Source organism: Tachyglossus aculeatus, chromosome 26 (genome assembly GCF_015852505.1).
Source record: "Tachyglossus aculeatus isolate mTacAcu1 chromosome 26, mTacAcu1.pri, whole genome shotgun sequence".
NCBI classification, from domain to species: Eukaryota; Metazoa; Chordata; class Mammalia; order Monotremata; family Tachyglossidae; genus Tachyglossus; species Tachyglossus aculeatus.
This window is the reverse complement of record NC_052091.1, coordinates 19754610-19762449: the sequence shown is the minus strand read 5'-3', so window position 1 is coordinate 19762449 and position 7840 is coordinate 19754610.

Here is a 7840-nt window from a genome sequence, read left to right as displayed (position 1 = left end):
CTGAATTGTACTTCCCAAGAGCTTAGTACAGTGCTCTGCACACAGTAAGTGCTCAAGAAATATGATTGAATGACTGAATGAATGAACATATAATTAATTACCTCAAACCTATCCTCCTTTCCCAACACTGTCTGAAAACTTCCATCTCCAGCATTACACCCCATCAGCTTTCTTCCATCCAACGCTTCAAGTTGCTCTTGCCATTTCCTCTACCAACCCTCACCCCATAAACCCAGCCAACCCTATGCTACTCTTCCAACTGTTCTGCTCAGAGTAAGTGCTCAGTAAATAATAACAATAACTGTGGCATTTCATTCCTTCAATTGTATTTATTGAGCACTTAGTAAGTGCAGAGCACTGTACTTATCTGTGATGCATAAGGATATTCCTCCCAACAGGGAAGCGTTCATGGGTGGGAGCTAGATAATAATTGTGAAGTGCTTACCATGTGCCAGGTACAGTGCTAAATGCTTAGTACAGTGCTCTGCACACAGTAAGTGCTCAATAAATACGATTGAATGAAAGAACTAAGCACTGGGATGGATGCAAGAAAATTGGGTTGAACAGTTTTAATCCCCATTTTACAGATGAACTGAGGCCCAGAGAAGTGAAGTGACTTGACCAAAGTCACACAGCAGGCAAGTGGCAGAGCCGGGATTAGAAGCCAGGTCCTTCTGATTCCCAGGACCGGCTTCTATCCACTCGGCCACGCTGTTTCTGGGATGCTATGGATGTACCTGCTCTGTAACCTGGAGAAGCACAGACTGAAAGCTCTCACCTGGATGTGCAAATGACTCTAATCTTTGTGCAAGCAATTAACTGCCTGGCTTTGGGTCGCATTGTATTGTACTCTCCCACTTGCTGAGTACAGCGCTCTGCACACAGTGAGCACCGAGTAAATATGATTGAATGAATGATTGGCCTCTTTTCTTTAATAATAATAATAATTATTATGGTATTTGTTAAGTGCTATGTGCCAAGCACTGTTCTAAGCTCTGGAGTAGACACAAGGTAATCAGGTTGTCCCACATGGGGCTCACAGTCTTCATCCCCATTTTACAGATGAGGTAACTGAGGCACCGAGAAGTTAAGTGGTTTGCCCAAAGTCACACAGTTGACAAGTGGCAGAGCGGGATTAGAGCCTACGACAACTGACTCCCAAGCCCGTGCTCTTTCCACTAAGCCACACTTGAAAGAGTATGGAGAACCAGTGAATCCAGGCACCTACCTCTGCCCAATCAGTCTTTCACGAACAGGAATATTATTTAGGGTCTGAAAATCTGTGGTTCATGGCATACTTTTTCTCACCATCCTAAAATAAAGGTGACAATTTTCACACCAAAGAATGATAGTTCTGTAAATGAGGATTCCGCTCCATAGAAATCCTCACTTCTAAATGCTCACCACTTCTTTTCCCTTGAGATTGAATCCAGTTTCAAAGAGCGGAATGGCTAACTGGACAGCATGATAGATCTCTAACAATCATGTGGCAGATCCCATTTCTGACTGACAAACCCTTGGGAAGCAGCATGACCTAGTGGATAGAGCATGGGCCTTGGATTCAGAAGGACCTGGGTTCTAATCCTGGCTCCACCACTAGCCTACAGTGTGACCTTGGGCAAGTCACTTCTCTGGGATGGGGACTATGTCCAATCTAATAACCCTGTATCTACCTCAGCACTTAGTACAGTGCCTAGCACATAGTAAGTTCTTAACAAATACCATAATTATCCTTCTTATTATTGTTAGGGTGTGAAAAGTGTGAAAATGAAGTGATCTGTGGATATCTGTTAGCCCATCTGGCCATGGCCTAGTGGCTAGAGCCCAGGGCTGGGAGTCAGAAGGACCTGGGTTCTAGTCCCGGCTTCACCACTTGTCTGTTGGGTGACCTCGGGCAAGTCACTTCACTTCTCAGGGCCTCAGTTCCCACATCTGTAAAATGGGGATTAAGACTGTGAGCCCCATGTGGGACAGGAACTGTGCCCAACCTGATTACCTTGTATCCACCCCAGTGTTTAGAACAGTGCTTGACACATAGTAAGCGCTTAACAAATGCATCAACATTACTTTTCAAAAACTTCCATTGCCTACTCATATCTCACCCTCTACTCACTAGCTTCTAGGTTTTTCACTGACTTTTCTCCATCTTCCATGTTAGTTCTCTTGACCCACAGTATAGCACTCTTTGTTCCTCCCAAGCTCACTTTCTAAATGTACCTCTCTCTCAACTTTTCTAACTCTGACTGCCTGCTCACACCATCCACTTTATTGTTGTATTGTACTCTCCCAAGTGTGCTCTGGCACACAGTAAGTGCTCAATAAATGTGATTGAATGAATGAATGAACTTTACCTGGAATTAATCAATCATTTAATCAATCATATTTATTAAGAGCTTATCCTGTGCTGAGCCTTGTACTAAGCTCTTGGGAGAGTACACTAGAACAATGTAAGACACATTCCCTGCCCACATTGAACTGAGAGTCTAGAGGGGAAAACAGACATTAATATAAATAGACTACAGATCTGTACATAAGTGCTGTGGGACTGGGAGGGGGAATGAATAATGGAAGAAAGTCAGAGTGATGCAGAAAGGAGTGGAAAACATGGAGAAGAGGGCTTTGGGAAGACCTCTTGGAGATGTGCCTTTGATAAGGCTTTGAAGCAAGGGAGAGTAATTGTCAGATAAGAGGAGGGTCGGTGTGTTCCATGCCAGAGGTGGGTTGTGGATGAGAGGTCAGAGGTGAGATAGGCAAGATCACACATTTAATCATATTTATTAAGCGCTTACTGTGTGCAGAGCACTGAGATTGAGATACAGTGAGTAGGTTGGCCTTAGAGGAGCAAAGTGTGTAGACTGGGTTGTAGTGGGAGAATCAATCCATCAATCATTCGTAGTTACTGAGTGCTTACTGTGTGAAGAACAGTGTACTAAGCACCTGGAAGACTTACAATTTAACAATAGAACAGACACACTCCCCGTCTGCAGGTTTGCAGCCTAGATGGAGAGACAGACATGAATATAAATAACTAAATTCCAGAAGTGGATGTAAGTATTGTGGGGCTGAGGAATTCTGTTGACCTTCTTATTCCCCAGACCAAAGCTCTCCCCTTCCTCACTCCAGGCTTACAGATACCCTTAGTTATGAAGAGAAGTTTGACTGTCAGCTCGTTATGGGCAGGGAACATGTCTGCTAATTCTTTTGGATTGTGCTCCCCCAAGCACTTAGTACAGTGCTCTGCACACAGTAGTCGCTCAATAAATATTCTTCATTGATTGGTTGATAGCACTTGTTGCTTCTTTTATATCTATATTCTGGTGTCTCAGCCTTCCCAAAGACTGAGTCCCCTTCTAGACTGTGAGCCCGTTGTTGGGTAGGGATTGTCTCTGTATATTACCGATTTGTATTTCCCAAGTGTTTAGTACAGTGCTTGTACACAGTAAGCGCTCAATAAATATGATTGAATGAAATGAATGAATGAATAAGGAGCCAGGGAGGATTTGGCCTGGTTAGGGTCGACATGGAATGGGGAAATGACAATTGCCTCTAGACTGTAAGCTTGTTGTTGGCAGGGAACCTGTCTACCAATTCTGTTACTCTCCCAAGCGCTTAATACAGTGCTCTGCACAAAGTAAGCACTCAATAAATACCATTGATAGATTGTTTGATTGCCCTCTGTCACCTGGGTCTGGTTTGCTTTCCACAAAGGGAGTGATCATTATTATTAGTATTAATAATAATAATAATAACAATGGTACTTGTTAAGCACTTACTATGTGCCAAGCACGGTTCTAAGTGCAGGGGTAGATAGATACACGGTAATGGCATTGGCATTTTGGTTTATAATTCAGCACTTTGGTCCTGGTGAATCAAAGGCCAACAGTTCTGTGCAATAATTTCCTTTAGTCCTAACACTTTCACGAGGGAGAAATTGTTCACATTACCCTTGGATTACTAGCTCACTAAATAAATTCTTGTTAATTTCACATTTATTTCCCTCTGTGGAGAGAGAATTGTGTACATTATTCCTTCACACCAACCATTGTACATAGAAATCTGGATACTATCCGATTGAAAATAATTAAAAACATGGTAAATGATCGACATTATTAAACATTTATTAAGCACCTATGACGTGCTGGGTGCTATACAGAACAGATAAAAGACACGGCCCCTCATTTAAGGACCACATTCACTCTGGATTCTTGTTTTTATGAGTTCATTTGATCATGTACATATTATCTCATTTATAAGGCATAAATACAGTTCATTGCACTCCTCGTTATTTTACTTAATAAATATTGCCTAATACATTTCTTTTCAAACACACCAATGATTACAAAGTACCTATATTTTTTATTTTTATATAAAAGTCCATACTACCGTATTCAATATATTCTAGTTTTGTAATTTGTTCGCACAATTAATCATACATTCTTTTTTCTTACAGGCTGATACCATCAAAAATGAACCTACTAAATATAGAACTCAAGGGTTCCAACTTTTATGAATTATTGCCTCATAGATCATAGCCTCATAGAACCTGCTATTAAATAGTGCAGAATATGGGTGAGGGTTTCAACTCATCTATTCAACCAGCCTTATTGAAACATGCCCTGAACCATTCGCGATCTATGATGGGAAATGCAGTTTAGGAATGTTGATTTTCCCATCCTGGAAGTACAGAGTAGCCTGAAGAGCAGACTGACTGGTCAAGGGAAAAAAAAGGGTGGGCTGGTAAATTGTGCTTATCTGCCAAGTTTTATACAATACTGTGCAAGAGTTAGGCAGTACTCCTCCAGTTACTTGCCATTCAGGCTCTTATTAGTGCCCTGAATTATATTTTGGCCATATAACTTTAAAAAAGAAGTGGGGAAACTTGCAACGGGTCTAGCACATAGATCTTGTGAGGAAAAATTAGAGGAAAAGGAGATGTTCGACTTGGAGATGAGAAAACAGGGACAACTGCAACAATTGCATTCGATCCTCTGAAGGATTTTTTTTAAGGTGGAAAATGCCATCCTCCTTGTCCACAGGGCTAGCTTAGGGGCACTTGATAGTCATTAGTCTATCAATAGCATTGATTAAGTACTTACTCTGTACTGAGCATACAATAGAGTCATAATCTCTGCCCTCAAGCAGTCATATTATAGCCATGCCCTCAGGGATAAAAAGGGGATGAGAGACAATGTATTTTTAAATTCAGTTTTTATTGATGAAAATCCTAGAGCAATTCCCTATCCATTTTTTAAAAAAAACCAGGTAAATTGGGGGAATTGGAGCAGATTGAGGTGAACCCACAGGATGTTCAAGATAAAACTGATAAACTAGATGTAAAAAAATCCCTACAGCTAGATGGCATATCCACCTGAGTTCTGCTGGAACTTGGAATGGAACCTGGAAATTTTCAGAGCAAAAATGTGTAAGTCATCATTATACATGGCCACTATGGAAGAGGTTAGAAATTTGCTCATTACCTTTCGTCCGCCAGAAAGGTTCTAGATGTGATATTGGCAATTACAGACCAGTAAAGTTTCACTCATACAGCTGGTAAGTTTTAATTAAGTTTAGGAGAAGTTAGGATTTAGAAAAGCACAACCGACAGGGGGAAAGACATGTTTTGGGGTATAGAGAAATCATGTCTCACTCATTTTTTTGGACGGATCAACATGATAATTGAAGAGAGGCAGTGGAAAAATAGATAGCATATAGAATTTCATAAAGTATCTGACAGAATTCCATATCAAAAGATTTTTTAAAAACCTGAGTAACATAGGATTGAAGGGAAACCTCTGAATCAGATGAACAACTGATCCAAACAAGTGAAAAATAATAAACAACATGCTTCAGGGTGGAGAAGTGTCAACTCTGGGACTTGGGCTGGGATGAGTTTATTTAATGTTTTCATAACTGATCTGGAAGAGAAAATACGAAATCACCAAGTTTGCCAAGTTTCTACGGGTAGTAAAATAGCCTGCAAATCGATCAGTAATATTTATCAGAAAACTGAGAGAGTACATCAGAAGCAAATGGAAATTAAACTGTTGAAGAGCATCATCAAATTGAGTAAGGGGGATGAAAAGTGAATGATATTTAGTGCACATAAACTCCCCTCGTTGCCAGCCAAGGTTAATCATCCAGGGCATATGATATGACCAGGCTTCTGAGCAGGGAGTGTGCCTCCCAACTCTGTTACATTGTTATATTGTACTCTCCTGAGTGCTTAGTACACATAGTACGTGCTCAATAAATATAGTTGCTTGATTCCCACTTCTACTCTGGACTGACTGGGCAGTAATGGGAATAAGCCTCCATCACCCAGTTTCCCAAATGTAGTCTGATCTCTCCACCCTCACCCACCCTTTATGTCAAGGACTCTAATCCCTGTGTCCTTCCCCATTTTGGGAGAAGAAGTTTAGAGTAGAATCCAAACTCTACAGAACCAGGGATTAGCAGGGATTAACTGGAGTCAGGCACAGTGAGGGGTACAGAATTGAAATAATAATAATAGTAATAATAATAATGGTAACAGTGGTATTTGTTAGGTGCTCACTACATGCCAGACACTGCACTAAGCGCTGGGGTGGATCTGAGCAAATTGGGTTGGACACTGTCCCTACTCCACATGGGACTCACAGTCTCAATCCCTATTTCATAGATGAGGTAACTGAGGCCAAGAGAAGTGAAATGACTTGCCCAAGGTCACCCAGCAGACAAGCAGCAGAGCCGGGATTAGAATTAGGGAGAAGGGGAAACTGGGAAGTAGAAAATTTGATGACAGTGATGGGAAACATTCACTTGTTGGTGTGTCTTTGGCCCAGATCACAACAGCACCATCAGCTGCCCAGCTGAGTCTGCCGAATGCCAGTTTGGTGCCCTTTCTCACTGGGCAAGGAAATTGCCTCAACAAGTCTTGCTTGCTACCACAACCCATAACACCAGTGCAAGGGTGAACCCACTGTAGCTTGAGGATAGCAGGTTTAGAACAGACCCAAGGAAACATTTTTTCATCCTAAAGAGGCTGAGTGCATAAAACGGGATATCCACAGAAGCTGGGTAGTCATAAACACCAGCACATTGAAGACAGGTAGATGTACAGATGAACGGTCCTTGCTGGGAGACTGCAGGAAGAGTTAGGGATGGAGAGGATAAAGTTGAAAGTGTTGTACAACCCACCCCTACTAAGACGGTGGGTACCCGGAAGGAAAACAAGCAACAATCCCTCAATCCCTCTAGGTATCCCGATGCCTCAGTTGGAGACAGAGCTCTAGCTCAGATGGATTATAGGGCTGATCCAGAAAAGCACTGTTCAAGGTCTTTCATTTTTATGTTCACTCACAGCTGAGGGAGAGGAAATGGGTTTAAAGTAAAGCAAGAGAGTCTTCAAGTGGCTACAAGGAAGTATTTTTCTTGACTGTCAAGATGAAAAAAACACTACAACAGACTCTCAAGGGATTGTGGGGATTGATTTATCCTGGATCGTTCAGTCTGTAACCTGTCTGAAGCCAGGGACTGGATCAGAAGACTTCTCTGTCTTTTCACTATCCTTTCCAGTGCTGGAAGTCTAGATTTCATGACTCCATAAAATTCAGGCCAGTGAATAAAGAATAAATTCTAAGAATAAATTATTAGGTTTAAACCTCTGCTAAGAATTACATGAGGAATACTGAGTATTTATTAAATGAAAATGAAACTCCAAAAAGGTACATTTTTGTTTTAAAGCAGCACTAAGTTCTCACTTTTTGGAATGGGGCAAGATTTTATTTGTAAAAATACCAGGTGAGGCAGAAGATATGTGAAAGATAAAGCTGAGCATGATCTGTAGATGGAACAGTATTCT